Source organism: Microcebus murinus, chromosome X, assembly GCF_040939455.1.
Source record: "Microcebus murinus isolate Inina chromosome X, M.murinus_Inina_mat1.0, whole genome shotgun sequence".
In the NCBI taxonomy this organism is placed as follows: Eukaryota; Metazoa; Chordata; class Mammalia; order Primates; family Cheirogaleidae; genus Microcebus; species Microcebus murinus.
The window spans coordinates 20,065,150-20,080,518 of NC_134136.1; positions in this window are offsets into that span (position 1 = coordinate 20,065,150).

Sequence of the window (15,369 nt, forward strand, 5' to 3'; positions counted from 1 at the left end):
TCTTTTAGAATTTGTAGAGAAATAAAGACTATAGTTACAAACCAAAATTATAGTAATATGGCTTCTGTGTTTTTTCACAAATTTATCTTTAACAGAAAATTTTATATTTTGTTTACCTTTAAGTTACTGTATAAGTATCTTCTCATTTCTACCTTAAAGACTCTGCTTAGCATTTCTCTTAGCACAGATCTATTGCTAATTTACTCCTGCAGCTTTTGTTTATCTTGAATGTATTAATTTTCCCCTCATTTTAAAGTAGAGTTTTGCTCTATATTAAGTACTTGGAAAACAGTTTGTTTTTGTTTTATACTTCAATTATTTTTTACTTCGGAAAATTATAAGAGTACTTGGAAAACAGGGGTTTGTTTGTTTTATACTTCAATTTTTTATTTTTTTTTTAATTTCAGCATATTACCAGAGTACAGATGTTTAGGTTACGTATACTACCTTTGCCCCACCCGAGTCAGAGCTTCAAGCATGTTCATCCCCCAGACAGTGTGCACTGTACTCTTTAGATATGTATACACCCATACCCTCTCCCCACTCCCATCTGTCCTACACCAATAAATGTTATTACTATATGTGCCCTTAGGTGTTGATCAGTTAATACCAATTAACTGATCAATTTGATGATGAGTACAGTGGTGCTTGTTTGTCCATTCTTGTGATACTTCACTTGGTAGAATGGGATCCAGCTCTATCCAGGATAATATAAAAGGTGCTAGATCACCATTGTTTTTTGTGGCTGAGAAGAACTTCATGGTATACATATATCGCATAACACATTTTTATGAATCCACTCATGTATTGATGAGTACTTGGGTTGTTTTCATATCTTTGCAATTGTGAATTGTGCTGCTATAAACATTCAAGTGTAGATGTCTTTTTGATAGATTGTCTTTTGTTCTTTTGGGTAGATGCCCAGTAATGAGATTGCTGGATCAAATGGTAGTTCTACTTGTAGCTCTTTGAGGTATCTCCATATTACTATCCACAGAGGTTGTACTAGTTTGCAGTCCCATCAGCAGTGCATGAGTGTTCCTATCTCTCCACATCCACGCCAAACATTATCTTTTGGTGACTTTTTGATAAAGGCCATTCTCACTGGAGATAAGTGATATCTCATTGTGGTCTGGGCTAGAGTGCTGTGGCATCAGCCTAGCTCACAGCAACCTCAAACTCCTGGGCTCAAGCAATCCTTCTGCCACATCCTCCTGAGTATCTGGGACTACAGGCCTGCACCACCATGCCTGGCTAGATTTTCTTATATATTTTTAGTTGACCAATTAATTTCTTTCTATTTTTAGTAGAGTTGTGGTCTCATTCTTGCTCAGGCTGGTTTCCAACTCTTGACCTTGAGCGATCAGCCTGCGTCAGCCTCCAGGATTGCTAGGATTACAGGCATGAGCCACCACACCAGGCCTTCATATGTTTTTTGGCCTTTAGTCTGTCTTCTTTTCAAAAGTTTCTGTTCATGTCTTTTTCCCATTTTTGATAAGGCTGTTTGATTTTTTTCTTGGTGACTTTGCTGAGTTCTATATAGATTCTCATATAGCCATCATCATTAGTTTTCACTGTGGAAGTTTTTGTTAAGAAATATGCTGATAATTTTACTACCTTGTGCATGAGGAGTCACTTTTGCTGTATTCAAGATTCTATTTTATCTTTGATTTTTGACACTTCTATTATGATGTGTTTTACTGTAGGTTTTGGGAATTTTTTCTACTTGGATTTCATTGAATTTCTTGTATTTAAATTTCATCTCTTTTTTTAAGAGTTGATATTTTTAATCATTATTTTCCAAATAAACTCTATACATTTTATTCACTCTTTTTCTTCTGAATTTTCCTGAATGTATACATTATTCTGCTTAGTAATGCTTCATAAATCTCTTAGGCTTTGTTCATTTTCCTCATTCTTTTTTTTTCTCTTTGCTCATCTGATTTGCTAATTTCAAATGACCTATATTCAGGCTCACTGGTTCTTTATTCTGCCTGTTTGAGTCTGCTACTGATCCACTCTAGTAAACTTTGCAATTCAGTTATTTTATTTTTCAGCTCCAAAATTTCTGTTTTGTTCTGTTATACTTTATATCTGTTGATTTATTCATTTTGTTCATATATAATTTTTGTATTTTTATTTAACTCTGTGCATGTCATATCTGTTGTTTTTAAGTCTCTGCCTAATAACTCAAAAACTTTAGTTATTTAAGATCAGTTTATAGAGATTTATTTTCTTCCTTTGAATAGATAACTTTTTTCTTGTTTCTTTCTTTGAGATTTTGGTTAAAAATGAATATTTGAATAAACAGCCACCTCTCGCATTTTCTGAGCACTGACTTTATGTAAAAGGAGACTTTTACTTATCCACCAAGCATGAATGGCTTAGATTTCCTTAGTCTTATCCTGGGCATATGTTTTCCCTGTGCCTGTGTCTGTGCTTTCTCCCAATTCCCTCTTATATGCACAGCTGCTTTTACATGTTTTAATTTCCTTAATAATCTGAGCCCTGCTTTTTCTAAGAGGATTATATGTTCTTTTTTACTCCTCAGCTCATTATTTCTTTCCCTCAATCGTCCATGTCTTTGCAGTCCTCCTAAAGTTTTTATGTATCATGGCACCTGACAGTACCTTTTGCAGCTTCCAGCTTAGATTTAAACTATACTGCCTTTCCCATCTGAGCTCTGAGTGAGATGATACAGAATCTAATACTTTAAGCAGGCCATAAACAGTGAAGAAGTATGCAAACAATTTCTCTGATAAAGGAAAGCAGAAGATTAGGTTACTTCCTCCCCAACATGTCACAGAATAAAGGTAGTGGGACAAGGACAAACAAAAAGGCCACAAAATAGCCTATCATTTTGAGTGTGGCTTTTTCCTGACTGGGCATTTCTTTGGTTGCTACAGATCTTTGAGTGTTTTCCATAGCTCCTGCAAAGCTATTTTAGTCAGTCTATAGTTGATAACTTGATGTTTCTGTGGAGGCAAAAGGATCTGAAGCTCCCCAGTCTGTCATTTTGTTGACATCCCTAAAGGCTCTTTTTTCCTAATTTTAAATGTCTTATAAAGCTACTATGATTAATATACTGACTTTCAGAATATGAGAGACATATTGATCAATAAAACAGAATAGGGAGACCAAAGGTAGACCCACTAATATATAGACAATAGATGTTTTTACAAAGGTACAAAGATATTTTAATGAAAAAAAATTATTCTTTCAATATATAATATTAGATCTGTTCAAAACTCTATGAAAATACAATAATAATGTCTGTCCATACTATTATCACATTATAAAATTTAATTCAAATGTATCATAGATGTAAATATAAAAAATAATATAAATTTTCTAGAAAAATATAGAAGAAATATGTTATAACTTTAGGTTAAGGACAGATTTTTAGATGCAAAACCAAAAGCACAGTTTATCAAAATATTATGAACTGAACTTTATCAAAAGTAAATATTTCCACTCTTAAAAAGACAACATTAAGAGAAAGAAAAGAAAAGACATATACTTGGAAAAAATATTTGAAAATTCTGTAATTAAGAATGGATTTCTATCAGGAACATTAAAAAAAAAAAACTCCTGAAAAATTCAATAACGAGAAAACAAATACTCCAATTAGAATGGACAGAAGATTTAGAAACTTGAGCACTGAGGAAATATGAATATGAATAGCAGGTAAGCAAATAAACAGATCCTTATCATTATTAGTCATTAGGGTAATGCATTATAAATTATAATGATAATGACAAGTATTTTTAAAAATCTGTGGATTCTGAGTTATTGGAACTCTCATATATTATTGGTAGAAATGAAAAAGTGCACATCTAATATGAAAAACATTTTGATCATTTTTAAACTAAAATTTAATCATACTTATATTATTCAAGAACTTCATTACTAGATATTTATCCAGTAAAATTTAAAAATATGTTCACATAAAAACCTGTAATTCAATGACTATAACTTCTTTATTTACAATCAATAACAACTGAATACAAGTCAAATATTCCTCAACTGAGATATGGATAAACATCTGTATATCCACACAATTGAAAACTATTCAGCAAAGTAAGAAAATGAATTATTAATGCAGTCAATAGCATGCATAAATTTCAAATGTACTGTTGTAGGGAATAGAAGCCAGACTGAAAAGGCTACTGTGATGGTTAATTTTATGTGTCAACCTAAGTGGGCTAAAGGATGTGAGAATTGCTGGCAAAACATTATTTCTGACTATATCTGTAAGAGTATTTCTGGAACACATTAGCATTTGAATCAATAGACCGAGTAAAGAAGAACCACCCTCATCAATGTGGCAAGTGTCATATAATCACTGACTAGATGACGGCTGCCTAAGTTTTTGAAGTAATGGAACTGTTATATGTTCTGATTACTGCATGTATTTCTCTATTCCTACAGAATTCTACAGTACATGAGTTAATTATATGTGTGAAAATTATACCTTAATAAAAAATTAAAATATAGATCTACAAAAGTACAAAAGCCAAGATAGAGCCAATTATCTAGAAAAGAAAGTTAAAATTTATTTTCTAAGAAAACATAAAGACAAATTCTACTTTTAAAATTTCCAGTTAACTGAATTATCAGGAAATGTTCCTTAGCTCTCCATATTGCTTAAGCAGACACCACTTGAAGAACACATTATATTTATTGTTCAGGTTTAGGTGCTATGAAATGTAGAGTGAGAAATTCATAAATATCAGTATGGTTGATAATTTCACAGATACTTACCTATGATGCAACAAATGTACCTATCTTACTCAAGTTGTGTTGCTATAAAGGAATACCTGTGCCTGAATAATTCATAAGGAAAAGTAATTTATTTGGCATAATGGCTCTGCAGTCTGTACAAGAAGCTTGGTGCCAACATCTGCGTCTGGTGATGACCTCCAGCTGCTTCCACTCATGGCAAAAGGTGAAGGGGAGCCAGCATTTGCACAAATTACATGGTGAGAGAGGCGCTAAATGTGGGGGAGGGAGGGTGCCAAGCTCTTTTCCACAACCAGCTCTCCAAGGAAATCTCTGGGAACTAACAGAGTAAGAACTCACTCAGACTCCTCTTCTCAGAGAGGGCATTAATCTATTTATGAGAAATCTGCCCCCATGATGCAAATACTTCTCATTAGGCCCATCTTTAACATTGGGAATCATGTTTCAACATGAGGTTTGGAGGGGTTAAATATCCAAACCATAGTAGTGGCAATTTAGAAATTAGTGATTCTGTATTTTCTTTATTATCTATAAAATTTCAACTATATAGAAATATCATATATGTTATTCTCACTACATTGCCAGGTAGAATAGTTAAATTTTGTATATATTGCATTATTTTATTTTTTCTCAATTATATTATATGATTATTCAATTTATAAATATAGATTTATACTTATGATATGAATTTTTTTCTTTGAAAACACAATATATTTCTGTTTTTCATGTAAAACCAAATTATATACTATATTTTGTCAAAGAATAAATCGAAACTATGAATGAAAACTACAAATTTTCCCCTGAAACAGTTTTTAAAGAAATCTGTATTATTCTAAGTATGCAAACATCTTCCTCTTCAGACAGACTCAAAGACAGTCAATTGTAATAAGTATATTTTCTTCTTTGAAGATGTGCATTGTAAGGACATTTTAAGAAATAGTCATTCTACAAACCACCCTTTTTAATTTTGTCATTGGCACTGGTATACCAGTGTGGCCAAATTTTAGTCTTGTGATTGAAAATAACTGTGACAATTGACTAGTTTTATGACATCTTTAGGGCTCTACATCTCCTTGTTTATGAAAATGAGTATGCATCTTTGTCTCTTTCTCTTTTTTATTTAAATATATTATGGGGGTACAAATGTTTAGGTTATGTATATTACCTTTGCCCCACCCGAGTCAGAGCTTCAAGTGTGTCCATCTCTCAGACAGTGCACATGACACCCATTAGGTGTGTATATACCCATCCCCACTCCCCCCTCCCATCTGCCTGACATTCAATGAATGTTACTACTTATGTGCACATAAGTGTTGATTAGTTAATGCCAATTTGATGGTGAGTATATGTGGTGCTTGTTTGTCGGTTCTTGTTATACTTCACTTAGTAGAATGGGTTCCAGCTCTATCCAGGGTAATACAAGAGGTGCTAGATCACCATTGTTTTTTGTGGCTGAGTAGAACTCCATGGTATACATACACCACATTTAATTAGTCCAGTCATGTATTGATGGGCACTTGGGTTGTTTCCACATATTTGCAATTGTGAATTGTGCTGTTATAAACATTCGAGTGCAGATGTCTTTTTTATAGAGTGTCTTTTGTTCTTTTGGATAAATACCCAGCAATAGGATTGCTGGATTAAATGGTAGTTCTACTTGTAGCTCTTTGAGGTATCTCCATAATCCACAGAGGTTGTACTAGTTTGCAGTCCTACCAGCAGTGTATGAGTGTTCCTATCTCTCTTCATCCATGCCAACATTTATTGTTTTGAGGCCTTTATAATAAAGGCCATTCTCACTGGAGATAAGTGATATCTCATTGTGGTTTTGATTTGCATTTCCCTGATGATTAGAGATGCTGAGCATTTTTTCATGTTTGTTGTTCTCTTTCTCATTTATTGTACATAAGGTGGTAATCCTTTAAAAACAATTAAACCAGATGCCAAAATTTTGCATTATTCCTTAATATTAGAAATCATCTTTCCTATATTTGCTGCTGCTTCTGAAAAAATTACAAATTATTATGAGTATACATTGTTCTTAATGAAAATAAACAATGGTGATATATCAGTAGGTTGATAATTCACTATCAATATCATACATTCTTTGTTCAAATGATTCTGGTATAACACAGAATAAAGACTCCTTTAGTTTTGAATGCCTCAATAAGGTTCAAACACAGGTTTCCAATTGGCATTTGTAGTGGAGATTTCATGGTCTGTGTAAGTCTTTCATGGTTCATATTCTTGGTAAGAACTGACTTGTAAGAGCTCCAGAAATCCCACCACATAGGGTGTGCCTAAACATAAGGCTGTTTAACAACTTGAGTCATTAAGAGAATGTCATGACGTAGGACTTTTAAGTTTCTGCTTTTCTGGAAGCCAGTTTAGGCAGCTCTATATTATGAGAGCATGAGAGATGTATTAACTTTAAGACTTTTATCCAGAATTTTATAGATAAGTGTCTTGTTCTTTAAATTACAGCTCATCGAGAGATCTATTACACCACTGAAGTAGCAGTTTTTTCTTTCATAATTTATATTTGAATGTTTGCATACAATTATTCTTTATTTCAATATAGTACTTTATTACCTGAAAATTTCACTGTCAAATTCAAAATCAAAATATGACTGAAAAAATAATTTATAATTCTATTCTTGTCATGTTTTATGTCAGAATTTATATAAACTAGATTTGACTCCCTTTATAATTTGTAGTTTTAATAAATTGTTTAGAATGGCTATCACCACAGTTAGTATTTTTGTAAATATTTTTAATTGATCCATAAAACAGGAAATCAATGACAATTTCTGTTGTTAAGAGTGAATCTGTATTAGACATATGGACAAGTATTTTTGTGTTACACATATAAACTCACTCTCATAGAATTTGAAAGAAAAATAGAAATGTCATTTTATTTTGAAAACAACCTACTTACAAAGAGATATTTACTGGCTATTTGGTCATACACTTTTTTTTTTCTAAAGAAAGTATATGTATTTTTATGTGTGTGCACTTACGTGTGCATTAATATGGGAAACAGTTAAAACCTTTTAAAAAAATACCCTGTGTTTTGATAGTTGGTTTTGTTCCATTCATGGTACCTCAAATAAAACTCTTATAATTGCCTGCCACTTGGTCAGATTCCCACAACTGGCTTAATTTCAACACCTTCTCTTACTCTGGATTAGAGAACAAGTGTGGATGTAGATGAGGGAAAACACTTTGGACTTAACAATGACCTGTAGTTTGGAAATGCTTCTAGCACAAGATCCCCTCTCTGGTCCAATAAAGAAGTATTGTTCTAACATGCTGGCAAGCCTCCTCTGCACATAAAGATGAAGTGATTCATCAGTCGAGTGTTTATTCATTTGAATCACTTAACCGAAAGTGAGTTGTATTTGTGAAAATTAATTTCAAAAGTGTGTTTATAAGAAAAGCCCCGCCTGTTTAAGCTTACTAGCCTATATTCTTCATTGATTCTTTTTTTCTGTGGGATTTTTATTTGGTCATAGTAGCTTGGCCAAAATATTTTATACTTTATTCACATTTATTTTTATTGACATTGAATGAAGCACATAAATATTTGACTCATATAGACACATAGTTCAACGTGCAAATTTGCTCTGCGTATGTGAGAGATAATGGAATTATTTACTTTGGACAATTCCAGCTTATTTAAAATAGCTTATTAATATGCCATGCATAAAAATAAATATTAAGTAAAAAGGAGCTACCATAGCATATACATTAAGTGCTTCATAACTTTTCATTGAATGAGTATTTTTTCTTCCACTATGATGTATATGAACATAAAATATCTAAGAATATAAACCCAAATAATTCATTTTTTCTTTATACTAATAATTGTAAATATAAGTCTGTAGTACAAATGACTAATGGGAAATTCAAAATGCTCCTTACCACAAGGAGATTATTACAATGAGGAAAAAGCATATTTAAATTAGAAATTAATAATTCTTTTTTATAGTTTGAAAATGTCAATGTACCATAATATAGAAGTAATTTTATTTTTAATTATATCAAAATACTTTCCACAAAAAGTATATATCTCTTTCTCTTTCCTTCTGAAGAAAGTAAAATTTAAACATGAACTATACTTGCTATCCCAAGAGTCCAGTTGAAATTATTCCATAATTAATACATGATAAAAATGGTTTTTAAAATAATAGTCTGTGGACTAGAGTCGGGAGTGGAGTGAATTGAGGAGTGACTGTTGATGGGATTTATTTTTGGAGTGATGAATATGTTTTAAAATTAGATTATGGTGATGATTTCACAACTCTTCATACACAGAAAAGAACCATTGAATTGTATACTTTAGATAGGTGAATTTTGTGATAGAATTTTTGGATAATCCTGAGAGGCAAGGGAACCCAAAGGTCTAGTTAGCTTTCTTTTTGGATTGAAAAGAAACAAAGAAAAAATAAGTTAATACCTCAATTATCCTTCCTCATAATGATGAATTAAGACACAGATCCAACTTCTGTCTTACTATGTGTGATTATGCACACACACTGTGTGTGTCTATGTGTGTATGCATACATATATGCATATGTATGTTCAGTTTATAAGTCATTCTAAAAATTGTAAGTTAAACAATAACAAAAAAATTGTAAGCATTTAATGTTCCCTAGGCAATGTGGTAAGCGTATTATGTTTTATATTTTATTACTGAATATTCCTCACAACAATACTACAAAAGAAGCAATTTCAATATGCCCATTTTACAGATGGAACACGTGAGTCACAGAGAAATGAAATGATTCTTTCAAGCCTAAGAAGTTTGACATAAAAGTTTACCCACCTAAAATCTAGAGAACAATTTCTGGAATAAAGAAAGGAAGTACTCAAAGGAAGACCCCATTCCACACTTCCATATGTGTGCATAGTGTTGATTGATTAGCTTCAATTTAGTATTGAGTACATGTAGTGTTTGTTTTTCCATTCTTGCCATACTTCACTAAGAAGAATGGTCTCTAGTTCCATCCAGGTTGATACAAAAGAAACTGGATTACCATTTTTTTTATGGCAGAATAGTGCTCCATGGTATACATATACCACATTTTATTAATCCAGTCATGTATTGATGGGCACTTGGATTGAATCCACATCTTTGCAACTGTGAGTTGTGCTGCTATTAATGTAATCATTTGAGTGCAAGTGTCTTTTTTATAAAATGGCTTTTTTTTTCCTTTGGGTAAATACCTAGTAGTGGGATTGCTGGATCAAATGGTAGACATTGGTGTGGAGTTACTGATTTCTTTTGGGGGATGTCCTTTCACTCTGAATGCTTATGTTTCTGGGATTATTTCACTGATTCCTTCTCAACTAGCCTCTTGATTGAGATCTGAGGGTGTTAAGGATGGCTTATGTCCTTGACTCTGAGTCCTCAAAGGTTGATTCCTAACCATGCTGGAGAGAGGAGTGATGGTCCTGAGTTGTCTTTGTGGTGTTTTAGCAGGTTTGATGAACCTCTTGGCTTACCTCTGACCTGTTGTCTTCACCTCTTTCCAAGGAGTGTAGTGAGTTTGGTCCCCCAGCTGAATCTCTGATCTGGTGGGTTGTACTCGTGGGTACAAATCCACTGCTCCCTAATTGGGTGAGTTGGAAAGCTCTATGCCAGAGTACCTCAAACTATGGCCCCCGGGCCACATGCAGACTGCGAGGACATTTATCTGCCCCGCTGGGTGTTTTTGCCACTGCTGCCTGTTCTGCTTAGCAGCCAACTCATCAAGGGCACATAGTGCACATGTGTGGAATGTGCACCACACTCTACAACAGCCCGCCAATGGCCTGAGAGACAGTGAACTAGCCCCGTGTTTAAAAAGTTTGAGGACCCCTGCTCTATGCTTAGCTATGGGGTTGTTCCTGATGTCATTGATTGTAGTTTGCCTGGAGGAGCCAGCTGCTGAGGTAATCCTTTGTGCTTGTGGTAGGCTCTGGACCCCCAAGAGGGGTACACATATGCCCCAAGCTTTAGGAGGGGCCCTGTAGATCCCAGGCGGTTGCTTGCTCCCTGTTGCCCCTGATATGGGCATAGGAGCAAGATAGATTGTGGCTGGAATGTGAGATCCTGAGTGAGGAGCTTTGCTAAGCCTCAGTCTGATATGAAATTCAGGGTTAAGTCTTCAAGGCCATAAAACTGCTTCTGGTGGGAGGGGCCTAATCATGCGATTGCTAAGGCCACAGCCAGGTTTTTCCATCCTTGTCCACTAGCCTGATTTCTCTGTGGAGTAGGGGGCGTACCCTCCCCAAATGGTGTTCCCCGGAACTCCATAGCACTCTCCCTTCTGATGCATTCCATGAATTCCCTCTCCACCCAAGACCAGCTCTGGAGATATCCCACAGTTCCTGTGCCTGACCCACTGGTGTGTGTCTCTGAGTGATGCTGGTGGGTAGGGGAATCTCCAGTTGTGCCCCCCCTTTCCACCTCTAGAATCCAAGGGATGTGAGCCTTTTTATCTGCTGAGGTCTCCTCCAAGGGCATGCTCCCATGTGGTAGTATAGTTCACTATTCCCTTGGATCAACCTGCACTCCCTATTGAAGTAGTGATGGGACGGCTGGTGCTCTGGTTCAGCCTGTACCCCCAAAGTATTTGATTGCTTGGGAACTAGGGACTATGCTAATTCAGTCTCAGTGCTGCAGCCTTCTCCAGCATGGCAATTCTCTTATTATCCAGTGAGGGATTGGGGATAGGGTATGTTTACAGCCTCCTTTTCCTATGTGCTCCTCCACACCCTCCAGTTGGGTATGGCCCCAAGTGCTGTTTTGTCACCTGAGTCTGGAACCTCAATCTCTTCCCTAAGTCATTCTTCCTCACTCTTGTGACTGGAGGACGCCATGCTCGACCCACCTATTGGAGCCACCAGTAGGTGAATATGCCATATGCCTGTAGGCAGGAAGATCACAAGCTACAGCTGTCCTGCTGGCTCAGGTGAGAACTCGCCCCCAGCACTGAAAAGCAGGCCACTCAGCACACAGCACTCTAGTGGTTGCTATGGGGAGGTGGGAGCTGCAGTCTCTCTGCACCACACTCTCATGTACAGTGGAGAACCGGGTCCTGCCCACCTGTACAAGCCAGCACCATTATGATCTCTGAGGTGGTTCAGCTGGGAACATGCTCCTGTTACAGGGAGACAAGTCTCTTAGCATGGGACACTTTTGCTATGGGGAGGAGCAGGCTGTGGGTACAAGCAGGCTTGAGCCAAAATTACTTTCTAGGATGCCAGGAATGGAGTAGTTGCAGAGGAGAATGTGTCCAGATGCAAGAAGGCTGGCTCTCTAGTCCCTGGTGGCACTACCCTAGGGGATCAGAGCCCTGTGTCCCACTGCTGGCCTGAGGCACCTGCATGGGGGAGGGTGGCCATCCTTGCCCTTGCACTGGGCTGCAGGCCTCCCTGGATTTGGTTTGCTTGTGTTACTGATATCTCTTTTCTATCCCCTTCTCTTTCAACTTCACAGCTCCACTTAGTGGGGTCTCCAGACTCCTCTGCTGTCTCTCCCTATGATCTGCATTGGAGCAATAATTGTCCTTCACTCTCCTCAGTCCAGTCCTCTACTCTTCTGAAGGTTGGTCCCATAAGCTGTGTCTCTAGATGGCGATCTTAGCTTCTCTCTCAAAATTAGTATTTTAAAAGAAATTATGTATACAATCCACCGTTGCTTTCCCTGAATTGCTGAAATTGGTTTTCCTCTTATAGAAAGTTTTAATGAAAAAGCGTCAAACTTGAAACATTCAGAGACCCTAATATATTACAAAAATTTACCTTCCATATGCTAAAGAAATGCTTCATGATGTAAAGAATTTATACAGGCACACACACACTTAGAAACAGGCTCTAAAGAGTCAGTTCTTAAAAATGTCTAGGGATTCTGATACCAAAAATCAATTGTACCAAAAAAAAATTAAATAAAGGAGAATTAAAAATCTAATTTGTTGATTTATTTGAGCCTAGCTATTGAAATATGCCAGGTTCTCTTCATTAGGAAATACATTCACAGTCTTGGCAGTATTTGAAAAAATGTTAATAAGTTGTATTTTCCTGGATAGAGTTGGAACCCATTCTACTAAGTGAAGTATCCCAAGAATGGAAACATAAGCACCACATGTACTCACTAATAAATTGATTTTACTGATCAACACATGCACATGCAGGAATAACATTTATCAGGCATCAGGCAGATGGGAGTGTGGAGGAGGGGATGGGTACATATACACATAATGAGTGTGATGCACACCATCTGGGGGATGGACATGCTTGAACCTCTCACTCGGTGGGGAAGGAGGGGACAAAGGCAACATACATAACCAAAAAATTTGTATCCTCAAAATATGCTGAAATTTAAAAAATGTATTAGTAAGTCAATAGTCATTATGATGATTTTAGAGATTATTTAAGGGCCACAGAGTTTTGGCTCCTTTTAAGGTTTTAATATATCAGCTGTACATTATGTGTTTTTCATTGTCTTGTTTTTTTCTTTTTTACTTTGCTCTATTTTCAATTAATTTTCTATTAAAAAGGCATAGATAATTAAAGGGGATGGTATTGGTGGCTCATGTCTGTAATCTCAGCACTTTGGGAGGCCAAGGCAGGAGGGTTGCTTGGGGCCAGGAGCTTGAGACTAACCTGAACAACATAGCCAGACCCCATCTCTATAAAAAAAAAAAATAGAAATAAGAAGATTAGCCAGGCAGGAAAAAAAAAAGAAAAATATCAATCAGGCATGGTAATAAGGTGCACATCTGTAGGTCCAGTTACTCTGGAGGCTGAAGGAGGAGGATCACTTAAGCCGAGGGATTTCAGGTTTCAGTGAGCTATGATGATACCACAGCACTCTAGTCGGGGCAGCAGTGAAAGACTTTGTCTGAAAAAAAAAAGTACAGAGAATTAAAAGTAATAATAAAACTTATTATAACTCATCACTTAAAAGTAACAAAAATATTAGCATCAGTTATTTATTTTAAGGAAATATGAATTAATGATACTGTTGAAGTCAAATAATTATCTTTCTTCTAACCACTCCCATCCTTCTTATACTATCAAGGAAAACCATCACCATGAAATTGATATGTGTTTTGCACATCCACATTTTTATACTTTAACTATGTGGACCTATGCTGCACATACATTCCTATAACATTGAACAGGACAAAATCCAAAATAGCATTTTCACTTTGACCTTCAGAAAGTGACTAAAAGTGTAAATAAATATGGAATATTGTTTGTGGAGTACAAATTTTATATAAATTATCAAGTAACTCTTTTTTAATGTTTTAGACTATCTACCTGATATGGATTTATATTATTTTGCTTTTTATTTTTTTATATTTTATGAATATGCTTACATTTTTCATTTGTATTGTGTCCCTCCTTTTATGTACAACTACTCTAAATGCCTATCTCATTAATGCTATTACTTTTCATGAAAAATGATGTTCATGTAGCTTATTTCCCAATTTTTGCTATTGCAAACAATGCTACAATGAGGATCCCTGTCTATTTCTCTTTATATGCTCAGGAAAAATTATTTTTACAGCATACATATACAAATGGCAATGCCAAATTATAATCCAAAATGGTAGTAACACATTTATAGTACCATCAAAAGAGTATATAAGTCGCTGCTTCCCCCATATCCTTGCCAACAATTAGCATTGCAAAACATTTAACTTTGATTTCGTTTCCCTAATTACTTGTAAAGAAGTAGAGACTCAATTACTCTTCATCACCTTTTGAAAAATGTAAATTATTCAGGTTTTCTTAAGACTCCCTGTTTGTAGATGTAATTTTTGAGGATATACTATGTCTTGAATGTGTAGAAGAATTTAGTGAGATAACTTTTCCAAATGCTAGAAAGTAAGCTTTTAAAGCTGGTTGAAATTTTGTTTAATTAATAGGATTGATATTTTTTAGGAACAGACACATGAAAATAGGAGTCACTCCTTTATAAAATGGTAGGGTAACCTCCATTTATCACATTAATGGAAGGAAATTTCTTTAAATTTGAAATAACCTCAAAGAGAAAAGAGTTCTATACAGTTAAACTCCAAATATCCAAAATAATAATTTGTCTTTTTAGCTCAAAAAGTAACTACTAAAAATCAGTAATTAATTAATTCATAACTTTGGTGTGATAGTAATTAGCAGAAGTAATTTTATGGAAATTATGCCATTAGTATGGAACTTATAGGAAACAATAATAATAATCATAGCTAGCACACATAGTGTTTATTAAATTTCAGGTAGTTTACTCATTTATTCCCCACAACACATTAAGTATTAGGCCTTATTATTATCCCTGATAGTATAGATGTAGAAATTGAGAAAATTGTCTTACCTAAGGTGACAGAGTTGTTTTGTAACAAAACTGAAATTTAAGCCCAAGCAGTTTGATTGCAAAGTCTTTTCTCATAAGCCTCATGTTATACTGTCATCCCCCTCAAAGAACTTCATTCATGATATCTTCCTTTGTTTCATATGCTGATTCCTTCTCAAAGTATTTCGATACATTCATGGAAAATATTTTCAGGCACTCTTAAGTCTATCCTGTTGGCAAAGGTCATATTAAGGAAACAGAAGGCCAAAATGCAACATTTTTTA